Below are 26,821 nucleotides of genomic sequence, written 5' to 3' on the forward strand. Positions count from 1 at the left end.
TAACTAGAAAAATCGGTAATATTTTATAAATGTCAAGTACTGGCATCACAAGTCGCAATTAAGTTGAATTAACACATACTTTGGAAACATGACAATCAGATAACACAATGTAAGAGCAACATTATTTTTAAAATAGATTTGTTTGGACATTGCTCAGCTTTATTTGTCACATTGTAAACACTAAGATGATAATTATTATATAACACAATGACATCACTGTACTACAAAGAGAAATTATAAATAGTTTCTGATCAAAATTACAATCACTGAAGCTGCTATAAAATGGATCAAAACAGCAGTAAACACACCAGAATATAACAACAGGTACGTGTGAAGCCATGTAAGGTTGGTATCACATGCCAGTCTCCACTTTTGAAAAGATTATGCTCAACCTTGAACCTTATTTTGCAATTCCGCGCAAGACAACAAACTGCTCACCTTCAAACTATACTTGCATCGATGCAGGGGGATGCCTTGAAGCCCAGGGTGATTGTAATGCTGAATTCTGAGCAGTGTTAGATGGCGATTTACCTTTAAAAGGGCCATATTTCCATCGTAATCCAACATCAATCGTCCTCCAATCAAAAAACACATGGCAAAATCGAAATCAGCATATACGGTTTGCCCAGAACCACTTTCTTCGTCCTCATCAGCAGCAGATTCACGCGGAAACACTCGGAAACTTCGGCTATCACGAGGGGTCCGCCACGATTCGGAATCACGTCGAAGACCTCAGGAATCACTGGAATCAATCAAGGAATCATGGAATTATGGGAATCTGAAGCGGAATCAACTTTGTAATTAGAAATATTTTGAAATAAATGTTATGAAAATTATATCGTAAATTACCGTTTAACACAGTATAACACACTCATAAGCTAAAGATGCTAACTCTCACTTGTTTTGCACCTGGTTTTACACTTTGTGTATACGCCTACGTGTATTACAGTGAGTGTCCCTGTGCGTTTCTAGTGAGGTTTAAGTCTTCGCGAGTGAGTGCGAGCCGTCGCAGAAGCAGCTAACTACAGCCACTATATACTAGCTAATTCATTCTCCGTCAGCTGGCTGTTGGATCGAGGTTTCCCGGATTCCAGAACATCCTTTAATCTAACAATTTTCAATAACAGCTCCTACAAGTTCTCAGTGGGGCCCGGATCCGGTGTTCCCAACGAGACTTATACTAACCCTTAGCTAACTAGCTTGTTAATGAGTTGCAATACATTCTTACTATAATTATTGCAGAACTCATATGGGTGAGTATATTACAATATAGATGTAAAATCATGAGGCTACAAATATAAGCTATAAAAATAAATTACAATGTAATATGTTTCAGAAGTTCCTTAAAAGTATCTATATTGTCACAATTTATATCACTAGGTAGAGTGTTCCACAATCAAATTGAAGCAGGAAAGAAACTGTATTTATAAGAATCAATAGCTGTGTCTGGCTGTATAAATTTAAGTTCACTACTTCTGGTATACCTTGATCTATGAGCTATATAATCAGGAAGTGATACATTCGCAATGCTATGAATAATTTTATGGAACATCTGAAGCCTTAAATGTTTGAAATGAGTTTCAATGGTGCTCGAGTTAAGACGTGATAACATGTTTGATACACTGCTGGTTTGATATTAATCATTCATTACAAAGCGAGCTGCACATCTTTGCACAGACTCAAGTTTGTTTTTGACCGTCTGCTGTAAGGAGCCCATGCTGCAGCTGCATATTCCATTGTGGGCTTGACGTAAGTAAGAAACAGGTCGATTCTTTGATTTTACAGGAGCAGTTTGCAAAATTTCTCCTCACAAAACTTAATACAGAGTTTTCCTTTTTGCACACATTGTCCACATGTTGGTTAAAAGATAATTTTGAATCAATTGAGACTCCCAGGTACTTGGCACACTGAACCACAGTAAGTTGTTCTCCATGAAGGTGGTAACTGGAGTATATAGGGTTTCGTTTAAGAGTTATAGATACAACCACACATTTGTCAACACATAGTTCCAATATCTGTAAATCATCTTGCAAATCTTTAACATCTGTTAAACTATCAATTCTCCTATATAGAATGCAGTCATCAGCGTATAAGCGACAAATAGAACTTAATTCGTTAGTGATATCGATTTGATTGATTGATTGATTTTTAAATTAGCCTCAAGTCAGTCGGCAATGCCGTTCTTCCCTGACTGAGGAGGAAACACAAAAATAGCATACATATACACATATAAACTACAACAGCACACACACAGACTGAACAAAAAATTACAACACACACATAGCACATACAAAACAATTAAGCAAACAATTTACAAACATAAAAATCATCAACAAATTTTACACAAATAAGAAAATAAATCGTCCTGAAAAGTTGGAGATGTTAACATGTCGTTAGGAACTGCATTCCACCAGTGGGCAGCTTGAGATCTAAAATGCTTTTGAGTAAAAGAAACTCTACATCTTGGTGGCTGTGCAAATAGCTGTGTAGTATGAGTAGCATATTGATATCTTTTATGTATGTAAAAAATAGCAGAGGCCCTAGTACAGAACCTTGTGGGACACCACTCAAAACATCACAGGGGGTGGAAGTGCAACCACCACACACAACACTCTGTGTACGTCCAGTCAGGAAAGATGTGATCCAGTTTAAGGTCTTTCATCAGGGTTAGCTAGTGTTGTGACGGTGTCCACTGACACTTTTGTCAGACGCAGAAATATAGAGCTGCCTGCCCAGTAATGATAAAATAAATAAATAAAAATAGGCTATTGCCAGCGAATTTGCAGCGGCTCGAGTCCATGCCGGGTGGAACTTAAAATGACTTCGGTACTCACCAGTAGGTTCAGCAGAGGTAGCTAAAGTGATACACTGTGATAGTCACCATTCTGGCTCGCCTATAGTACAGAATCCATTCTATGGAATCGTGGAATCAACTTGGAATTACAGAATCAGCCTTGGAATCAGCCGGAATTATTAGAATCATATGGAATTATAGGAATCCCTTTTGGAATTAGACGGAATAAAGGAATCGCGAGGAATCGCTGGCAGAATCAGAGGAATCAGAGGATTCAACGTTCGGAATCTAGGAATCAACTGGAAGTACGCGGTGATTCCGAATCACGTCGATCATAATCCTGAGTGGCGGACCCCTCGGGCTATCACAGGTGCCACATTCTTCCAATTAGAATTACGTACGCAATTATTTGTATGGGCTTCCTATGGGGATTTTTATTTCTCAAACTTTGATTTGCTGTATTTCAATAAATACCGCATGGATTTTAATCCAGTAAAGTGCAATACAAAGTACGAAGCATTGGCTACCATTTACTGGAACGGCAGCTTGTGAAACGTTTATTGAAGGTGTATAATTTAAGTAGCAAAAATATGTGTGAAAAATTGGTAGGTTGGAAATCGCTAACTGCAGAGTGGCTTTCCAAGACATGTCATGGTGTGGCCCTTGAGCCATCTTTACAGCCACTTACTGGGGAGATCATTACACCTAAGACTGCCAACCGTCAGGATGAGGCTAGGGCAGACATACATGCTAGGGGATTCTGGGGGCAGCGGCAAAGTGCCTTTTTTGACGTAAGGGTGTTTCATCCTAATGCACCGAGCCACTGCAACACCACTGTCCCCTCTTTGTATCGACGTCACGAGGCACAGAAGAAACGTGAGTATGGTGACCGTGTCAGAGAGGTTGAGCAGGCCTCCTTCACTCCCCTTGTGTTTGCGACCACTGGAGGTATGGGAAGGGAGGCAATAGTTTTCTACCGTCGTTTGGCTGACCATCTATCTCGCCGCGGCTCTACTAGTTACAGTCAGACTCTGGCTTTTATCCGATGCACATTGTCTTTTTCTCTACTTCGGTCAGCTACAATGTGCATACGTGGAAGTAGGTCCATCTCGCATTGCTCCTCTGATGCCTCTCCTGAGATGAGCCGCATTGACAAGCACAGGGACTTTTAAACTTTCAGCAATCTGGTCCTTTTCATTCAGTTGTCCAGCACGTGCTTTCTTTGTGCTGGAGGTGGTAGGCAAGGGCAGTCCATCCAGCCCGGGGAAAAAAATTTCAATAATAATTACCAATGCGGAAAGTAAAGTGGTATGCGGGCGGGTGACGGGAACCAAGGAATTAATAAATGCTGGCCTAATAGTCCAATCATTTTATGAAAAAAAGGAGTCAACCTTAAACTAATTGCAATACAAATGGTTTCAACAGTTTCTGGCACAGAAAAATGTGCTCTATAACATATCAAAAGTCCCGGAAAATCCCATTGGGGGAAGTACCCTTTTTGCATGACCTTTTTAGCCATTTTTAGCAAAAAATGTGTATTTATTCTTCTATTTCAGCTGTACATTATCCAAACTATTTATATTTGGTATCAAATGATTGCTCTCACTATAAGCAACAAGATGATACTTGTTTGGTATCCATAGCTTAATCTGTTTTAAAGTTATCATCATTTTACTGGATAAAACTGACATTATAAGCCCCGCCCATGCACTTAATTAAATTTTAGTTTAAGCTATTTATTGCTTGTCTAATGATAGTTTTCCCATAGCAAGGGACACTTTTTATAACAGAGTGTCATAGTGAAGACTATAAGGTGCATGTGTTACCATGGAAACTGAGATATACTATGTTTACAGATACATATATAGTTGTCACGTTAAACCCATTCCAGTCAATTTGCAGTTTCTGATTAGGGTAGCTAATGTAATTTATTAGTCCTACAAATAAAAGAAGTGCAAAAAAATTCTAGTAAATAAAATTATAAAAGAACATGAAATTAATTTGTTCATGTTGGTGTTCAGCAAATTACACACAGCTGACTGTTAAGAAATATTATCTTGCTAACTTTTGAGGAAGATCTTTCTTTACACTTCTTACTATATGCACACTAGAGAGCTAACTGCATTTATTCTAGAGTAATGTCTGTAACTTTACTTTTCCTATGTTTCTGTAGTTAGTAGATAAGGAGATTATTAACAGATTATCACCGCTGACTTTAGCAAAGCATGCCATTTGTCTACAAATTTGATATTTTGCAAGTATTGCATGGCATCGAAAAGAAAAACTGTGCAGGATCTATCTTTTGTACTACCTGTACTTTGGTTGATGTTGAGGACATTATCATTGTTATAGAATACAGGTATGAATCACATAAACTCTGCACTCTTTTTAATGGTATAGTAGTATATACAATGTACTAAGAAATAGCTAGCAAAAAAATATTGTCATGGTGGTGCATTATTAAGAAACCAAGAACCTGGTTGTAATTCTTCAATATGACTTAATGTCTGTGACTCTATTGTATAGTCTTGGAAAACAGTTGAGGTAGTGTGACCATTTGTGGATACTCTTAATGATGGGTAGGTCGACCACAAGAGAAGCAATGAGCAGATGCATTTCTTGAGGCTGTTAGATTCTTTGAAGAGAATGATGATGAGCAAATTACCATTTATGACTTGATTCAATGTATGGAAAGAAATCTGGCTGACAATGAATTAAGTGCTTACAGCCATCCACATATGCAGCAAAAGCTTAAAGAACATTTTGGAGACAAGATTATTCAGACAGAAATCAATGGTAAACCGAATGTAGTCACTTTTAGAAACAAAGCTAAGAATGTCCTACATGACTTTTACAATCATCGTGATCTTGATACAGAAAAAGAGAAAATGAGAATAATAGAAACTGCTGCCAAGTTAATCAGGGATGACATTAAGGAGGTAAAAACGTCTCACAGTCACTATCCAGGTTTTGAAGCGCTAGGGTCTGAAGAAAGTATCAACTTTTTACCAGCATCTTTAAGATTACTCCTTACAGGTTTGATTGTGGGAAAAGAACTGGAAATTAAAATTGCTTCAATAGGGCAGGCAATAATGCAGGCAGCTCGACCTAGAGTTTTATTAGCCCCATTACAGGTTGCTTTGGGGGTGCAGCTGCATCACCATTATGCGTCGCGATTCCTAATTGATGCTTTACATCAACATGGTTTCTGTTGCTCCTACAATGAAGTTCACCAATTTGAGCAAAATGCAGTTTTGAATTATGGAACTGATATTCCTAATCATTCATCACAGTTTGTCCAGTATGTTGCAGACAATGTTGATCATAACATTAAAACCCTTGATGGAAACAATACGTTTCATGGTATGGGGATGATAGCTGCTGTAACCCCTGGAACCAAAGCAAGCAACCCAATCAGCAGAGTTAAAGTCGTGCCTAATGAAATATCATCTGTTGGTAGAGTGCCAATCTTACACTACAAAGATCACAGTGTTGGAATGACTGCAGTGAGATATCAGAAGCTCAACAGTTTCATAGCTAAGGATCCCACAGCTCAACTGGATATACTGTGGAAGACCTCAATTATGTTTGGATCACCAAGGCCAGCATGGTCTGGGATGATGCAGCTTGTTCACCATGGTACACACCCTGGTAAATCATCTGTGATGTTCCTTCCAATGATTGATATCAATCCCAGTGACACTACATGTGTATACTCTACACTGAGGTACATTCAACAGCATTCAAGTCGTCATAATGTCACACCTATCATCACTTTTGATCAACCCCTATGGTGGAAAGCCTTGATGATCATTGTTAGTGAACCAGTTGGAAGTCAGCTGAAGAATATAGTTCTTCGCCTAGGAAGTTTCCACACTGAAATGAGTTTTCTTGGATGCATTGGCCACCTCATGGCAGCATCTGGTTTGCAGGAGTTACTAGAGCTAATATATGCACCCAATACTGTGGTTCACATGCTCAGTGGTAAAGCTATTTCTAGAGCACTGCAAGGACATTTTCTAGTTGATGCTGCACTTAATGGTTTGATCATAGCTGATATATTCAATGTGGCTATACCTCAATGCTCAGAAATCACTGATGAAGAAACCGAAGAGACCACACAAACATCACAGGCCCAAAATAATTCCTCTGAAAATCCTGAATTGGAAGAAGCTGCTATCCTCTATGAGAACCTAATGCAAGGATCAGTGACCACAGATCACGTTTGCCAACATGCTACAATAATCAAGATTAATGATTCTGTTCAAAGAAAGAAAGAATGTTTGAAATCTTTCAGAACAGCAGCACTGTGGCTACAACACATGGATATGATTGATATTCTTTACAAACACATACGAGCAGAGCGTACTGGCAACTGGGATTTGCATCTCCAATCCATTTCAGAGATGTTGCCTTACATGGCAGCCTCAGGGCACAACAATTATACCAAATGCTTGCATTTGTATTTGCAGGAGATGTCTAACCTTCAGAATGATCATCCAGAAGTGCACCAACACTTTCAAGATGGTTTACATGTGATCAGACGTAGTGATCATAACTGGGCAGGTCTCTCTTCAGATCTTGTCATTGAACAAGTGTTGATGAGAAGCATGAAGACAAATGGTGGTCTCACAAGAGGACGAGGCATGACTGAGCAGCAACGATTGATTTGGTTATTGTCAATGCCAGCATGTGCTGAGGTGAATCGAGCAATGCAAGAGCTCACTGGTGTATCCTATGATTCAGGTGAACAGAACAAGGAGGTTACACAGGCTAGGCTAGTTCGTGACTGGAAGGATACCCAAACACTTCTCAGTTCCCTCCAAGAAAGGAATCCCTTTTCTACTTCTGACACCACCCTGCGCAATATATACTCCGGATTGCATGCAAAAGGCACCGTTAACATTGACAAAGCACAGGATGTTGGTAATGCTATTTTGGATAGAATGGAAGGTGCAGCAGTTACCGAGTACATTTTCAAGAAGAATCACCAAGCAGTCATGTTAGACACAAAATCCATTATAAAGATTGAAGGTGTTGCAGTCCAGATTGATCCTCAACTGCTTTTTCAGAGATTAACCCTAGCTGCGAAAGCAACTAGTAACACTGAGGATGTGTTCAAGTACGAACTCTGCAGTTATCCACCAACTCTCTTTGATACCTCACTAATGCTTAGACAACCACAGAAGACTGCACTAGCTAGTGCAGTTTGAAACACACTGGAATTAGATACTCCTGAAGTACCTGGAGAAGTTCAATTTGTATTAGATGGTGGTTCCCTTCTACAGCGAATACCATGGACTCAAGGGAGTACTTATGGAGAAATATGCACAGTATATGCAGATTATGTAACCAAGAAATACGGAGAAGCTGTTGTTGTTTTTGATGGCTATGAGAAGTCATCAACAAAAGATATGGTACATCTGGGGAGGGCTAAAGGATGTTCTGGATTGGCTGTGTCATTCACCAAAGATACGAAGATGAACATGAAGAAGGAAACTTTTTTATCAAACAGCACCAACAAGCAGCAGTTCATTAATATGCTTAGCTTCTTCTTGGAAAGAAATTGTAAAGTATGCCATGCTTCAGGAGATGCTGATTTGATGATTGTACAAAAAGCAGTAGAATTAGCCAGAGTAGCAGACACTGTGCTAGTTGGTGATGACACCGATCTTCTTATATCGTTGTGCTATCATGCCTGCTTGGAATCACACAACATATTTTTCAAACCAGAGCCAAAGAAAGCCACTATGAAACCCAGGGTGTGGAACATAACTGCTATCAAAGAGAAACTTGGCTTAGAAATATGCAACAACATTCTCTTCCTGCATGCAATACTTGGATGTGACACAACATCACAGCTATATGGCATTGGGAAAGGTACTTCCCTTAAGAAGTTCAAGTCCAGTAAACGCTTTCAAATGCAGGCCAAAGTGTTCAGTACAACAACTTCTACGCCACATGACATCATGGCTGCAGGAGAGCAGGCACTAGTGGATTTATACAGTGGAAATCCAAAGGAAGGATTAAACTCTCTCCGTTACAAGCGTTTCTGTGAAAAGGTAGCTACAAATACTACATTTGTTCTTCCACAAACTTTGCCACCAACTTCAGCTGCTGCTAAATATCATAGTTTCCATGTATATTTCCAAATACAAGAGTGGAAAGGTGTTGCCAGTGAAATGCAGCCAACTGCATGGGGATGGAAAGACTATGATGGAAAACTGATGCCTGTACTTACTGATTTACCACCTGCTCCAGATGAGCTATTAAAAATGATTAGATGTAACTGCCACACTGACTGCAGCAGCATGAGATGCACTTGCAAGAAATACAATGTGAAATGCTCTTCTGTTTGTGGTAACTGCAAGGGAACAGGCTGCACCAACTTAGATACTTCAATCCATGAAGATGATACTGATGCCAACACTGAATAAAAGTGAATCTTAAACCATCTGTATACATACAGTGAGACAGTTTTATAGAATAGATTTTCCGCTACCATAATACTAGCCATGGTTGAAGTATAAATTTTATTATAATGAATATCATTGTGTATGTACCTAACTGAATTTGTACAATGTCAGGTTTGGAATTGTAAAGAATTAGATCCATCTTCTTGACAATAGAGAATGAAAACAACCGAATTGTATATAGAGCTATGCTATTTATTGGTTTCCATGGTAACACATGCACCTTATAGTCTTCACTATGACACTCTGTTATAAAAAGTGTCCCTTGCTATGGGAAAACTATCATTAGACAAGCAATAAATAGCTTAAACTAAAATTTAATTAAGTGCGTGGGCGGGGCTTATAATGTCAGTTTTATCCAGTAAAATGATGATAACTTTAGAACAGATTAAGCTATGGATACCAAACAAGTGTCATCTTGTTGCTTATAGTGAGAGCAATCATTTGATACCAAATGTAAATAGTTTGGATAATGTACAGCTGAAATAGAAGAATAAATACACATTTTTTTGCTAAAAATGGCTGAAAAGGTCATGCAAAAAGGGTATTTTCCCCCAATGGGATTTTCCGGGACTTTTGATATGTTATAGAGCACATTTTTCTGTGCCAGAAACTGTTGAAACCATTTGTGTTGCAATTAGTTTAAGGTCAAACCATAAAATGACTGGACTATAATATCATACGACAGGGTTCCCAATGAAAAAAATCGACTTATACCAAACTCCTGTGAGTCTCAACTATTCATTACCACTAATGATATTGTTAAACACATGGACAACAACCATCAAGTTGATGCTGCAATGAAATTAATGGGTAACTGAAAGAGCTGATATCTAGAGCGGCCAATAATCAATAATGTCACTACAACTGACTATGATTACCAAAGAATACCTTGGCTGTAAAACAGGCAAATAAAAGTAACTGGCAATAAAAACAGCTGATATGTGAAGCGGCCAAGAATAAAAGATAAGTTGATACAACTTACTACAATTATAAACTTGCAACATTGAATCCTAATCATTCAACTGTGTTCTATACATTCACCCTTGCTACATCCTAAATTAATTCTTTGTAACTCTAATTGGCTGGTAATTTGGCCGCCTTTTTTTCTTTACTACTATTGAAAAAGGCGGCCAAATTACCAGCCAATTAGAGTTACAAAGAATTAATTTAGGATGTAGCAAGGGTGAATGTATGGTTAGGATTCAATGTTGCAAGTTTATAATTGTAGCAAGTTGTATCAACTTAACTTTTATTCTTGGCCACTTCGGATATCAGCTGTTTTGGTTGCCAGTTACTTTTATTTACCTGTTCTACAGCCAAGGTATTCTTTGGTAATCATAGTCAGTTGTAGTAATATTATTGATTCCTGGCCGCTCTAGATATCAGCTCTTTCAGTTACCCATTAATTTCATGGAGTGTTTTTCTACAGCTTATCTGTTTTACATGGGGTTACAGATACTTGTAGTTTCTTGGACGTGCCTTTTCTTTACAGCGAAGGTGTTTTGGGGGGGGATATCACTAATATTTGTTAGTTATATAATTTACAGACCCACTGTGTAGTAAGGTCACTGCTGGGCCAACTTGTGAATCCTCAAACGTATTGCCTCAAGGGTGTGATGAATTTTCAGGTCTTCAAATTTTGTATTACCTCAAGATGTGATGAATTTTCAGTTCCGTCATTTACGTAAAAAGTGACAGATTTTTAGCTGTATTATATTTAATGCCTGCCTGTCGATTTTACAGGTACAGGGTACTTGGTCATAGCATGCAGTTCTCTTACTAGCAGTGCTACATACATAACTTGGCTAGAGCTGCTCTAAACTTGGCAACTAAGATCAAGGTTCGGGGGGGGTAAGTAGACAAAGGAATTTTATAATGTTATGTGTGTTCTTTAGTTCTCAATTGTCAAGTGTACGTGGACTGTAGTAACATCAAGGACGTTGTGGATCTTCAGGTCAGTCTGTGTGTATAGTAAGAAATTTTTGTATTACCTCAAGGGTGTGATGAATTTTCAGATCCCCAAATCTGTCATTTGCATAAAAAAGTGACAGATTTTTAGCTGTATTGTATTTAATGCCCTGTCAATTTTACAGGTACAGGGTACTTGGTCATAGCATGCGGTTCTCTCACTAGCAGTGGTACATACGTAAAGATCAAGGTTTGGGGGAGTAAGTTTATATAGACAGAGAAATTATATAATGTTATGTGTGTTCTTTAGTTCTCAATTGTCAAGCGTACGTGGACGATGAGGCCTGGTAAGATCTTGGCATTATATTTCAGTTGATTACAATCTTCTGAATTTCCAGGATGAGGCGTACAGTTGCGATGGGACTAACTATCCCATTTTTATTGTCAGAATTTTATTGTTAATGTCACAAACAATTAATGTGATATATTTTGTTATGCAACATGTGTATTAATTAAATGACATGCATGACGAAAGCCACAATGGAAGTGACTACTTGCTGTTAGGGTGGGTAATGATTATGATTATGATTAAAGTACCGGTAAAGGCACAGCCTGTATACCGGATCTGCACACAATAGTACAATTAACCATTATACAAAAGTAAATTTCGAATCAAATAAGTGATTATCTAATAAGGATTTAAAATTATTTACAGAATTTACGTTAACTACAACAGCAGGCAAAGCGTTCCAATCATTAATTAACCTATTAAAAAAATATTTTGATCGACAGTTTAATCTTGAGTGACATTTGAAAAGCTTAAACTGATGCCCCCTTGTAATGGTGGTATCGGAGTAGGTATATTGAGTGGAAAAATCTGAATTGAAATAGTTATTGATGATCCTGTAAAGTAGTATCATATCACCTCTATGATGCCTGTGAGCCTGGGATGGTAGTTGTAGTGCTGCTAGTCTCTCTTTATACGGTTTATCTCTTAATGATGGCAATAAATGTGTAGCCCTACGTTGGACTTTCTCCACTTTCCTTTGATCAAGAACAAAGAAAGGCCCCCATACTGCGTTACTATATTCAAGTGTTGGATGCACAAAAGCTGTAAATAATTTAGTCAATACATCAGAATCTAAATAATCTTAATTAATCGTAGTAATTGATTAGCTTTTACAGCAACCTCTGTGGTATGCAGGTGGAACTTAAGTTGGTGGTCCAAGATAATGCCTAAGTCTTTGTAAGAATCAATATTGTCAATAACTGTTCCATCCAAATAATATGGCCCATAGTGATGCATCGGTCCAAGGTGCATATGCTTGCACTTCAAGATATTGAACTTAAATTGCCAACGAATTGACCATTCATAAAGTAAATCCAAATCATGTTGTAGTGCTGAATAATCCTCACTAGTTCTTACAACACGGAAAGTCTTAGTGTCGTCAGCAAACATGTATATGGGACTTGATACAACCGAAGGTAAGTCATTGACAAACATCGTGAATAAGATGGGACCCAACACTGAACCCTGTGGGACTCCACTTTGAACAGGAATGGAATTAGATTTCTTTCCATTAAGCACTACTTCTTGTGTTCTGTCCTTAAGAAAATCTTTTATCCACTGTAGCATCTTACCGTGTATCCCAAAAGAAGACAATTTTTGAATCAAGCGTTGGTGGGGAACTGTGTCAAAGGATTTTTGAAAATCTAGATATATCACATCAACAGAGTAACCTTCGTCTAAGTGTTTAGTAAAATAATCAAGTACATGAAGTAATTGAGTAGTACACGATCTGCCAGGTACAAATCCAAATTGGTAAGCTGAGAGCAAATTGTTCGATATTAAATGACTTATTAAATGATCTTTAACTATAGTTTCCATTAACTTACCAAAAATGGACATAAGACTGACTGGACGGTAGTTACCAACATTGTTTCTAGCACCTTTCATGTGAATTGGTGTCACTTGGGCATTTTTCCAGTCATGCGGTAAGGTTCCACTAATAAATGATTTGCTGAAAATAATGGACAATGGAATAGCAATAAATTCACCCACAGATTTTATTATAGAAATTGGCCAGCCATCTGGTCCTGGAGACTTACTGTTATGCATGTTCATAATTTTATCTAAAACAATATCCGGGGTGAAATCTATCGACTCAGATGTGGGAGGGGAACCATTAGGATCTATTGCAGGGGTAGAAGTGATATCTTCATTAGTAAAAACAGTGGAAAAATAATTATTAAACAAGGTAGCCATTTCAAAATCAGAGCATGTCACAATGTCATCAGAACGGATCAATTCAGTAATGCTGGGGCGTGTCTTAACTTTGGAGTTTACATACTACCAAAAAGCTTTATATAGGCTTGGATTTAACATTCTGAACTAATTGCTTTTCGTAGTCCTTTTTAAGGTTGCGAGTTAAGCTTCTAAGTTGATTATTTACAGTTTTGAAGTTTAATAGATCAGTTGAAGAACGAGTTGAACGATACTTTTTCCACAATTTGTTTTTCTGTTTCTTTAAAGAGAATACTTCAAAATTGGAATACAAACTTTTCCTTTCTCTTTGTTTATAAGTAGGAATGTATTTATCAATAATATCTTGAAAGATGGACTTAAACAATAACCAAGACTCATTAGTGTCGAGAGTTTCCATAATAGATACCCAGTCCACATTACTAAGAGCTTGTTTCATTAGATCAATGTTAGCTGCTCTAATGTTATATTTAAGATTATCATACTTCTTTGGTTCTGAGTAGCAAATCAAATCAAATTCTATACATATGTGATCACTATTTCCCAGGGGCGGTAGGTACACTAAATTATTGAACATATCCTGTTCGTTTGTAAAAACAAGGTCCAACAAACTCAGAGTTTCCTCTTCTCTGTATCTCGTGGGTTCATTAATATGCTGAAATAAAAATAAGTCATCAATCGTATCTAATAATGGTTCAAAGTGACAATTATTCCCAGTGCCAGAGAAGTTTGACCAAGATATTACCCTGTAATAAAGTCACCGCATATTAACAAGTGTGTATAATTATGAAGACTGGTAAGTAAATCACAAAGGGATGCTGTGCTGGTGTCAATATTGCCTGAGGGACTGTGATAAATGCACCCGACTAATAATGAGTCAGATCCTTGCAGCTTGACACTAGCCCAAACATGATCCTTGAAATGAGGTGAATTGAAAAATACTTGTGAAGCTTGTAGTTTGTGATGAACATATATACCTACTCCTCGTATATCAGATGAGATGGGGTCATAGTTATTGGGATCAAGATTTAAATAACAATGATAACCAGGGAGGGTAATTAATGAAAGAGCAACAACTGCATTAGGTGCTTTAGGTAGTATTTCACTAATGACAATAATATCCAAAGGGGTGCTGCCTGCAATTTGCATTAGAAGATCTCTTTTATTCAAAAATTGGTTTGCGCTGGTGTACAAAACTCTCGTCCTATTTTTAACTATACTGCTGTCAACAGTTTCTGTAGTGTATGTAAAGCTTTCATCAGGAAGACTCAGTGGCAGATCTAGAGGGGTTTCTGGGGTTTCGACAGAAACCCCCTTTTAAATCTAGCTCAGTGGCACATAAACATTGTTGCACTGACAATTTGTCATAGCAAACAACTATATACCACTGTATTTCAGTAGTATGCATGCAGTTACACTTAACTGACACCATTTATAGGTATTAAACCCTCAGCAACACTTCACTTTTCATCTCTCACTGTATTAAAAACGATCGAGATACTCTAATAAAGTAGTCATGTAACTACTCTAATTGAGCAATCAAAGCTACAGATTGCAGTCACCATCTTTGACCTATATAGTTAGCAATATAGTGTTTGTTTAAAGCATTGGAATTATTGCAATTTGTAACTAAAAATAGCCTAATATCCGATCTCAGAACTTCTAAAGTCTCAAATTTTCCCAGATAAATGTCATCAGATGCCTTATTCAGCTATACCAACTTTCAGAAACCCCCTTTTAAAATTCCTAGATCTGCCACTGAGACTGAGTAGTATTCTGAACAACAGAGCCTTGTTTAAGGTTGTTACGGTTTGTTAATATCCCATTCCGTATAATTAAACCGGATTCTCCTTTTGCTCGTCTTTGTTTCAGTTCATCTACTGCTTTCTTGTGTTTAACTCGTTCTAGTTTATTTCTGTCTGGAGCAATGTAAATTTTATTGTACTGTTCATTTTTCCTCAGAAATGTGAATGGGCAAGTAAATAAATTTTATCATCAATGTCTTCAAGTGTTAAAAGTAGTGGCCTCTGTTTGTTAGAGATCTTTGGAACAACCTAACAACTTTAAGTATACTAATGTCCAACTTGAAAACACTGTTACTCAAGGTTTTGAATGATTCAATGTCAGCCTTTCAGTCATTTCTCTCTGTAACAAAAATTGTAGACAACTATATTATACTTTCTGTGGTCTCTATCTGCCATTTCGACTACAATGTCCAAAGCACTCCCTGGTGAGGTGGATGCTAAATCTGAATCAGTTTCCATCTGATTGATGGCATCAGTAGTAGAGGATATATTCTGAATACGTTGATGTAGAGTTTGTTGTTTTGCAGATAAATCTGCAATTTTCAATAAGAGGTCATCCAGATATTTGGATAAGTCAACAAGGTGGGAATTATCAGGCTTATCTTAGTCAAGGAAAGTAAACAACAGCTGTTTTATACGACTAATACAATTATTAGTATCACAGTAATACACGACATTGCTTAACCCTCCAAGCACCATAATATTATCATACACCTCATCTGATAAACCCTCACATTTGGTGTGAATCCATGCAGCACACAGATCACATTGTACAGCCTTACTATCTGATCCTAACTCTTCTTTACACTTTAGACAACACCCTCCTGGGAGACAGTATAAGTTCTCATTTCGTTTGGTCGGTGAGACACTAAGTGGTCTCTTCTTTCTTGCTTTCTTATCAGGGGGTGCTAAAGTACCACTGACATTGGCTGAAGCGGTATCGTCATCAACATCAGACATTCTCAGTCAAGATCTTCAAATGAAGAGCACAAAATTACCAGTCACAAAACTTATCCTTGCCGTTTAGAGTACCGTTAGTATATGTTTAGTGCCACGGTACCACAGCATTAGAAATTAGGCGGTCGCCAAAGCGGTTCCAAGGATGTTCCGTGTTGTTCGAGAATGTAGCAAAATCGTCCACTCTATCTTAAACTTCACTCTATTATAAAACAACCACGAAAACGACCCAAAAAGCCTGATTTTAATGTAAAAGTTGATGTTAGAAAGTAGAGAGCCAAAGCACACAACATAAATTAACGTGCATACGTTATATCCAGTAATGCTATGTAACAAGCTGGTTTGAGCACCACCAGAAAACACAAGTTATTTTAATACACCATATGTGGTGTGGCAACAAGAATTATTCTTGGAACACCTTCTCTAGTGACGCTACGTTCTTAACGCTTTCATACTTGTTTATAAGACATCTGCCAATTATCAACGCACGCATGAGGCGTGGCACTAAATGGAGTTTAACAGATTTCTGCTTAAAACACCTTCCCTAGGAAACTTACGGTTCTACACGCTTTTAAAACTTGTTTATCAGACATTAGGGCTTGTGTCCACATCGTGTCTTTAAAAGTTATTGTAGGGATTAGAGGTTTAATCGAAGAAAATACGCGTATGAACAAACCAGGATTAGATAATTTCAGTGCTAGATGGACCGTACAAACATGGGTAAGTTGACTGGTATAAGGTGACGCTAGGTGTAACACAAGGTTGAGAAATAAAGCGAAATATGTCTAAATACACATTTTAATACAGTCCGCACCGGGCAAAAATTTTTTTTGGATGCACGTCTGACTTAGAAACTTTTTCATGTTTTGTGAACTTACCGTTTTTCTTTGTTTTACGGAAAGCAACATTGTTTGCGGAGAAGGAAAAGGTCACACTGAAACTATTAGCCCCTCTGTATTAAGTGTGTTGGTCGTCTTCAAAGATGTTGTGAACAACGGATGAGACCTACCTGGATGGACATATCTTCTCTGCCACCCGCCTGTTATCTCACAATACTGGCGTGACTCATCGCTGAAAACTTCAATCGAGTGAAGGCCAAGGTGAAGGCGTGAAAGGGTAACACTGTGAAAAAGGTGGGATGTAAGATGGTATTTGCAGTGGCTTATTGAATACAAATAAGCATTAATATAAACCCTGTATTATACTCATGTTATACTTTAGTATAATGCATACTATACTATTACATATATGGTTTCAGTTTATTTACCACATTACCTGAAATAGCTTATATCAAATATAATGCCCACACTATACCATCACATATATGGTTTCAGTATGTTTAACACCTAACTAGAGCTTTACATGAGATTGTTAGTATAATACAGGTTATATCAAGCTTTTTGTATTCAATAAGCCACTGGAAATACCATCTTATATCCCTCTTTTTTCACAGTGTAGAAGGACACTTGTAAGAAGTTGTCACAAGTTGGGAACTGAATGTGTAGTATGTGACTGTAATATCCTTGTTTGCTGTATACACTCTGAGAGTGAAACTATACCTATAGCTATCTTGTATATATTTGAATTAAATGTCATTATGTATGTATCCAGGTTGTGACCATAGTAGCTTGTTTGTTCTGTGTAAAGTTAACATCATTTTCATTACGGTATGTACCATAGTATTATGCAACTAAAAAAGTTTGCAACTACCGGGGTATGAAAAGGCTAGCAGTTGTTTTAAGACACTCCAAATAAATTCTGTTTCCCATCCACCACCCGCATCTCTTTATTTAAGATGTTCCATTATTCCGTATTCTTCCATTATTTTCTGCATACTGTACAGGCTTAATAAAATTGGTTTTGCAAGGTTCGCCAGCTCACATGTCAGAATGTTATCACTGTTCATGTTTGTGTTATTCTTGCAATATAAATGATGAAGGTACAAGCTGAAAATGCTATTACATTGTTTGCTATGGCTGTATGTATAGGAAAATAATAACTTGAAAAGCTGCCAATTTCATAATAGAAATATATGGACCGCCTGTTAAGAGAAACAGAGAATTTATTTGGAGAGGCCTTACTAGCTTCATTCAACGTCTGCAAAATACAAATAGGATCCACTCTGTAAGAGTTTTAAATATTGTATTGTGCCACATCTTTGACTCTCAGAAGAATTTTGTTTTTGTTCTATAATTGCACTGCACCCTTGAATACTGCTTTGTGAATTCATGTTACTGATGCTGTCATTCTTACCAACATTGTAAGTGCTTTCATCATTTGGGTTACATTTTGGTCTCATCCACTTTTGAATAATTATTGGAATGACCAAATTAGCTAGTAATAATAGGAATGACCTGGAATAAATCCCAGACCAGGTAGTGACTTGATCCACAGATTTATTGCAGTATCCATGATCAATGTTAATACTAACCTGTGACCAGACATCATGCCAATAGCTATCTATAGCTATCCAGACTGCAGTTATGATCGAATCATCAAATTTGGAAGACCTATTTCAAAATGTGGTCACATAATGGGCATTCAAAGGTAGCATATTGCCTCGGAATGTAATTTGCTTAGGCTGACCATGGTCATGAAATTATGACTGTTTTGGCTTTCTACCCAAAACAAGTCAGCCATCGACCAGACCATGGAACAAGATTGTTATTTTACGTTGAAGAAAAGTAACATTTAGTCCTAACTTAGAGCTAGGCGATATACCGGTACGTATCGTAGGAGAATGTATTTTAATGTTACCATACCGGATGAATTTAGAAAATACTGCCATACCATCTAGAGTTAGATGACAACTGATTCATAGCATTATCCTGCTATTTCTTGCCATTACCAATGTGAAGATACTTTGCCAATGTAAAAGATTACCTTCTAGTTGCATTAAATTTATTTTAGCATGTTTCACCAACCTTCTATCACCCTTTCCAAAAGAAAATTTACTTTATTCATTAAACTTTTAAAAATACAGTCCATACCGTGGTATGTATTTGTACCGTGATATTTTCTATAATACCGTACCGACTTTGATAAATCTCATACTGCCCAGCTCTATCCTAACTAATTAACTTTGCTACTCAAAATTTAGATTTAAATCACACAGTTATATTTTAGACCACGTGTAATTATTGTTGAAGGCCTTGGTTTGATAATTTATATCAATATAATTGGCAAGAATAAGTCAAATCATTGTACTGGCTATTTCACCAACAAAGGAAGAACCACCATGTCCATCTCTTTTCCACCCAATAATCAAACATATGAGGATAACAATGAGACCACAAAATGTAATCAACTGTCAGCCAGCCATTGGAGATGTGTGCATACACATTGAGTTCAGCTACACATTTAAAGATAAGATGAACATCATTGTAACGACCATTAACGATTGGCTGGACATTGAGGTCATGCTGCACATCTACCAATTAGTTGATACTTACTTGAGGTCTTACTGACCCACACTACTTTTATAGAATTTAAAAAAAAAAATTCTTGCCCATATGTGACAAGATTTGAAAAGGGGTCTTCCGCACACATCCGATTCTCTAAACTTGGGAGATCATAACTTAGTGTTCAGTTAACGTATAAACCTGACATTTTCTCCATCCATTAAGCTATGTCAGTACTCATTACTGACCAAATTTCAAGTCAATATCGTTTTACAATCTTAAGTTATTAATTGTCAAATTTGGTAAATTGGATGTGTGTGGAAGACCCCTTTTCACAAATCTGGTCACATATATTGATTTGCAATATCTGATTGGATCTACCAAATCTGACCAGTTGGCACAACCTGCAATTCTCGTATACTACCCTGCAACTTGACTGCTACATCCATACATAATTCCCCTTGCTCCACTTGAGCAATACATTCAGCTGCCTTTGTACAAGGCTGTCAAACGTAAGATGCCTTCAAGCAGCCTGATTGATTTGAAGGTATAGATGGACACAGCTTTGTCATTTTTGAACACTTAAATGTGATAACTGAGAATTTCACAAGCATGTACGTACGTACGTGAGCTAACATATCTAGTCACATATATTAATTACTACATCGCCGTTACGAATATTCTACAAGTCAGTGATTATTATGTACAACATTATATAATGTAGTATACTCTTTAGCAGCTTTTTAAAATATGTGATAGCATTTACTTTTCCTAGTACACTATTTTGCAGACTTCATACACACACTCCAAGTTATCTCATGTATGCATCTACAGTAATGCGTTAAATATTGTACTGGCTTCTTGTGTATATGCGACTGGCCCTTCATGGTTTTCCAGCTCACTAAACATCATTTCCAACACAGCCATGGTTATAGAAGTGCCAAAACTGTAGAAATCAGACTCTCTAGTTCCAATGTGGTGGTCTATTTAGCCAGCGATTCAAAAGATGAGTTTAATTTTGTGTCCGTGAAAGCCAAATTAGTATGTGAACATGACAAGTAAGTACATACATACACAGTGATACCTTATAATGCTTAACATAGTAATACTCACGTTGAGTAACAAACATAGTTAAGGTGTACTTGACAACCTCATTGAGACCACCTCATTATATTGACGATGTCAAGTATGTCCCTACAATAAGACTACCTCATTACAGTGACCACATTGAGTAGCTAGGTCCCAAACATAGCTAAGGTATACTTGACAAACTCATTAATAAGATTATCTCATTTAAAGTGACCAACTCAAGTAGGTCCCAAACATAGCTCATGTGTATTTTAAGACCTTGTTGAAAGATCACCCCATGATATAATATCCATGTTAATTAGGTCCCAAGCCTTAAGTATAATTATATACTTCACGAATAATACAAGTACCATTTTTGTGTAGCTAAACACCACCACACCTTTAACAATGGCTGAATTTGAGCAGTGTCATAATATTTAAAAAAACATTGTTTTATAATGAGTAGTGGTCAAGTTTGAATAGCTGTTGCATCAATTTTGTGAACAAGTGTAATAAACGCCAACACAAGTACAGTGAAACCTCTACAACCTGATGCTCAAAAGATTGTATATTTTATTAAAGCTAAATCTGAACTAAAATTATAATCAAGGTTGCTTGACTATCAAGGTATAGTGTTAAATGATTCGGGGATGTTCCCACAGTGGTCAGGACCACCTGCCACTGAATTACCACAATATTGCCACCACTACTCACCATAATAATATACCAACTGCTACATATTCACCACTAACTTATGCAAGTATATAGCTAAGGCCACTCTAAATAAATTGTCCGTTTCCCATCCTGGACTCAAGCATATTTACATGTGGGCGATTGGCAGCTTTTCAAGCCATTGTTTGCCTAGTACAACCATAAAAGCATGCATAAGCTTGTTTCTTCCTTTTTAAGTTGCAAAAATAGCACAAACGTGAAATTTGTGCTGACTTGATAGCACTGCTGACATTGTTTCAAAATGGCTTTTACTGTGTCCGTCAGTATGCAAGAATAACGTGAAAATAATGGAAGAATATGGAACTAATCATAAATATCACACTAGATCTTCTCAGAAATTTATTCAGCCAGCATTTTGTAGACTATCCTCTACTAAGAAACTGTTTAGACATCAATCAGTTAGGCACTGGAGGGTGTACACAGAAGGCAGAGCCTGTTCGAGGTGTTTACCCGCCATAACCTAGAAGTTTTCAGCGAGTCACGAGATGACAGGCGGGCGGCAGGGAAGAAATGTCCATCTCGTCCGTTGTTCACAACATCTTTGAAGACGACCAACACACTTAATACAGAGGGGCGAATAGTTTCAGTGTGACCTTTTCCTTCTCCGCAAACAATGTTGCTTTCCGTAAAACAAAGAAAAACGGTAAGTTCACAAAACTTACGGCATGAAAACTTTTCTAAGTCAGAAGCAGTGGCGTATCTACACCCGGGCCTGTACCCTAGTTAATTTGACTTGTGCCCTGGTAAATGCTTTTTTCCATCAGTGTTGAATAACCACAAATCGTTAATGATCGTAAAGAATACTTACGCAACGCTGATTCACGTCAAATCAAGCTTTTCTTTCCAGAGGACTGAGAGGAGAAACGGCGATATTGCATTAGTTTCGATTGTGGTATTGCCAAAGGTAAGGCACTTTATGGAAAGAAGATCACGTGACTACCAACTGCAGCATCGTGACAAGGACTGAATGAATGTGTCCGTGTGGGGAATAGCGCCCATTCAAGATTAAGTCAATTGCAAAATCCAGACGCGAGCAACTTTTGAGACATGTACCCCGTATGGCTGTGTGGTGCCTTGTTAGATGATAGCTAGCTACTGACAAGTCCGAAGGTATGGAGTACTTGTTTAGTCAATGTATTCATTTATTCTATTTTTAGATTGACAGTCCACACTTGTCACGTTATCGTATAAGCTCCTAGTGCTTTAAATCCAAGCTAGAAGAAGACGATAGTAGTCAACGTTTGTGTCTAGTGATATTAGCTATTTTTCATGCAGTTAGTGTAGGTATAGCACATAGATAGTGATGCACAACACATTTTAGATGTTATATTGATCTCCATAATATGAAGATGGGCATGACTGATGTGTATGTGGCTGAGTGGCTTGCCCACCCAGTGCCCAGATAAGTAAGAAGTCTAGTTCTCGCGTGGCCAGACCGCTTAAATAAGAAAGACAGATATGCTAGTGTGACTAAAATGATGGAATCTTTGGGATGGCCTAGTTTGCAAAGCAGAAGAACAAATGCAAAACTGATAATGTTTTACAAAATAATTAACGATATTGTTGATGTTGATATTGATGACAATATACTAGTACCAGTAACATGTCACTATACACGTGGTCACCTCATGCAGCCGTACACAAGAGTGGACACATACAAATATTCATATATGCCATCATCAATTAAACTTTGGAATACTTTGCCAGGAGATGTTATCAATCAAAACTCAGTGGAAAATTTTCAAGCCAACTTGCACACACACACATGCACACACTTGTAATTAACTGACAACAAATAATGTTAATATACATTCACACACAATCATATAATTGTAATTCAGATATGTACGATTATACTCCACTTATGGAGGTATGTACATTAAATCTATATTATATTATTATTATTTTTCTCGGCACGGCGCTTATCGATTGCATTATAAGCGCCTGCTCGATAAAGGGTCTGGTGACAACCGAATTGACAACTCGTTCTGGCCTAATTTGTCAGCGCCACCTGCACTTACGTAGCTAAATCGGCATCAACGCTACCCATAAACGGCGGAAAGGGGGGGGGGGGCTAGGGGGCTAAAGCCCCCCTCGGTCTGCTGAGGGGGGCTTAGCCCCCCCCTCAGAATGATATCACACCGAAATTATCTTTCTTGGAATGAAAACCGTGATAAAGATCGAGATACTCTAATAGAGCAGTCACTCTAATAAAGTAGTCAGTGTGTAGCGAGCTATGTAAGGATTTTTATGTAGTTTATCAGCTAGAAATGGTAGCTGGTGAGGTGGAAAGCTCTTGTCAGTCGGTTGTGACCTTTTTTTTTTTTTTTGGTCTCACCTTACCAAACTATAGAAATAAGTCTGGGTCAGCTCAGCGGAGCCCCCCCCCCCCCCCCCCCTCATGTCAACTACTTCCTCCGCCGCTGACGCTACCTGTCAGCCGCACAGGAGTTACAACTTTTGGAGCGGGCGCACCATACAGCTGCTATTCACAAATCGTTATCTACAAAAACATGTAGGTAACAAGAACGAGTTGTCAATTCGGTTGTCACCAGACCCTTTTTCGAGCAGGTGCTTATAATGCAATCGATAAGCTCCGTGCCAAGAAAAAGCGGTCTGGCCACGCGAGACTAGTCTAGATACGCCACTGGTCAGAAGTGCGTACAAAAAATATATATTCGCCCGGTGCGTAAAATACTATTATTATAGACACCCCAGGCGTACCCCATGTGATAGGGTCAGTTTTGTAGTATGTCGACCAAACATCGGTAGCTACTTGTAGTAAACCTGGCAGTGCAGATTTTGTGGATTTTCTGGTTTGCAGCGATAGATTTACCTTAGTTACCAATTCAAGGTACTGATATAATATTATCTATGATATACCTAACACATGCAGTTTTTCTCGGTGGGGACTATTCTACGGAACGGAACGGAACGGAACGGAACGGAATGATGGACTAAACCACGGAACGGAACGCTTTCTCAAATTGAAGCTTGCAACTTACCGTTGCTGAAACTTCCCTTATAAGTTAGCAGTGGCATCTCCAGTGGGTGATTAAACATAAGATAAAAAGAATTAACGGATCGATTGTGGGTTTTTGTTGGTTGTCATTAGTAACGAAGTATTATTGTGGGATGAGCTGTATCAGTGATGTTCATCCATACGGAAGGGAACTTTATATGAGCTGTTTTTCTTATTTATACTTTAGAAAACAGTCTGGGCCGGTCTTTCAAGTCATAAGTCAGTGTATAAATAAAGCAAGCAGGAAGATACTGGTAACAGGAAAGAGCCAGCTGAATTAAAACTTGAAGAATTTTGTGCAGTGTGTGAGGAGCAAATATTTTGGCAGACCGCAAGGAGGATATATTCTGCAAACATCACTGAAGTGTATGCATGGAGTTATTTATATATTAACAACTGGTGCAGTGGACTAATGCCGTATTCAATGGTGAGCTGATTTTATCTGTTGCACAATTCAAGGATGTGTCTACTGCTAGCCTTGAATCAGGCTAAATGCCAAAACTCCAAGATCAGCCAAATCTCAATTATAAGCCGCATGTGAAACCATGCCCGTAGCCACCAGGCAAACGTGATTTGGACCAAGATGTGTGTGTAATTTCAATGTATCTAGTCAGACCTGAAATGGAACACACATTAATTACATACCACCTAAGAATCCTAGGATTTCTTAAGTGTAACATTTCACATGCTTCACTTCAAACAAAACAGGTTAAATTTGTTCGTCTATTTTCAAGTGATTCCCAGTCCAGCTGGTCCATGAAATTACAATGGGATCTCATGCATTTGTTACAGTGCGGGCTGTCTTGTGTTGGATCTACTCTAGAGTTGAAATTTCAAGGTAGACTCACTGCCAATGTACTGACACTAGTACTGTTGTAGCATGTTTAAGTGGAGGACAAATGAAATAGTAATGCTAGATTATTTATGTATACAAATTTTTCATAATGAAATTGATATCCCATTTTGATTTGTACTTCCACTTTGCAACATATTCAAGAACAAGAAGCTACCACACTTATCTCCAACCACTGTCATTAATTAACCAAGATCTCACTAGTCTGTAATTCACCTTACTGTAGTGATTTTATTGATTCATCTGTATGTTTTCTTCATTTTCCTTTGAAGTTGTACCAAGAGTTCATAATAAGGTGGAGAGTGTCTAACTTGAATGCATTCACCAAACACCCTGCTTAAAGTAACACCTCGGCCTTATTTCAGAACAAAGGCTTTACCTTCTTCAGCAACACTAATCAACAGTTTTCTATCCCCCAGTAAAGGTGTTGATTTGATGAAAGGTGAACTTTATGCAGGGTGTTTGTACAGGCCATACTGAGAGTTAGACACTCTCCCCCATACAAATCAGTATTACGAACTCTTGGTTGTACAGTATAGGTAAACAAAGATAAGTTTCTCTCCCATCTTATTCTAGGATTTCTATTGACAAGGAAAATTCAATTATTTGTATACAGGCTCAAAATTGAGAAAATATAAAGAAAGTGAATTAATATTATACAGTCAGTTTGCTTTTGGATATTTAATGCCTCCAACCACAACAAAAATTCGATGAATTCATGCATCTCATCACTGGTCGTCTGAACATTCTGAAAGTGATGCCTCACTCAATCAACCATATATTCTGTTTATTAGACTGAATAAAGTCATGATTACCTAAACAATCAATTAATGTTTTATAATTATCCTATTCCATTTTCCTGGAGGTTCCACTGATAAAATGCAATTTCAGCAATGATAGCAGCTAGCCAAGTTGCAAGTTGATGCAGAAAGCATTCCATTCTGTAAAATAGACCCCATCCAGAATTCAACTCAGTACTCAGGCTGAGATATCTGACAATAGTCCACTACTCTGTTAATGAATCATTGATGTTCACACAATATAGCCTCCTTGAGGTATCTGAATGTTTGCTCCTCACACACTGCACAAAATTCCTTTAGATTCTGCTTAGACTGAGTTGATCAGCTTGTCACCATACTTGTTTCCTTTGTAGTGTAGCTATACACATACTGATTTATGCCGATTAGAAAGGCTGGGCCTCAGACTGTACATTCTAAAGTCAAGTCTCACATACTAGTAAAAACAAGTCATGCATTAAGTTCCCTACTTGATATATCCGAAGATGAACACACTGAGTCAGCTATTCCCACAATTAGTACTTCGTTACTGATGACAACCAACAAGAACCCACAATCGATCCTTAAATTCGTTTTATCTTTCTTGGGGTACGTTTGATTACCTGCTGGAAGTGCCACTGATAACTTGTACAGCAATGGTAAGCTGCAAGCTTCAATCTGAGAAAGCATTCCGTTCCGCAGTTTAGTCCATCATTCCGTTCCGTTCCGTTCCGTTCCGTTCCGTAGAATAGTCCCCACCGTTTTT

General features: G+C 37.8%; 1 long non-coding RNA gene and 1 pseudogene across 1 annotated transcript; both read left to right on the forward strand.

Annotated features, from left to right (window-relative positions):
- Positions 1-7,395: 7,395 nt before the first annotated feature.
- On the forward strand, positions 7,396-8,548 carry LOC136264943 (uncharacterized; annotated as a pseudogene).
- A 2,420-nt stretch (positions 8,549-10,968) lies between these two features.
- LOC136262724 (uncharacterized) lies at positions 10,969-11,590 on the forward strand. The gene is made up of 3 exons (XR_010704289.1): positions 10,969-11,110; positions 11,166-11,224; positions 11,364-11,590. It is a non-coding gene; the product is annotated as an uncharacterized lncRNA (long non-coding RNA).
- Positions 11,591-26,821: the final 15,231 nt, after the last annotated feature.

Source organism: Dysidea avara, chromosome 8, assembly GCF_963678975.1.
Source record: "Dysidea avara chromosome 8, odDysAvar1.4, whole genome shotgun sequence".
NCBI classification, from domain to species: Eukaryota; Metazoa; Porifera; class Demospongiae; order Dictyoceratida; family Dysideidae; genus Dysidea; species Dysidea avara.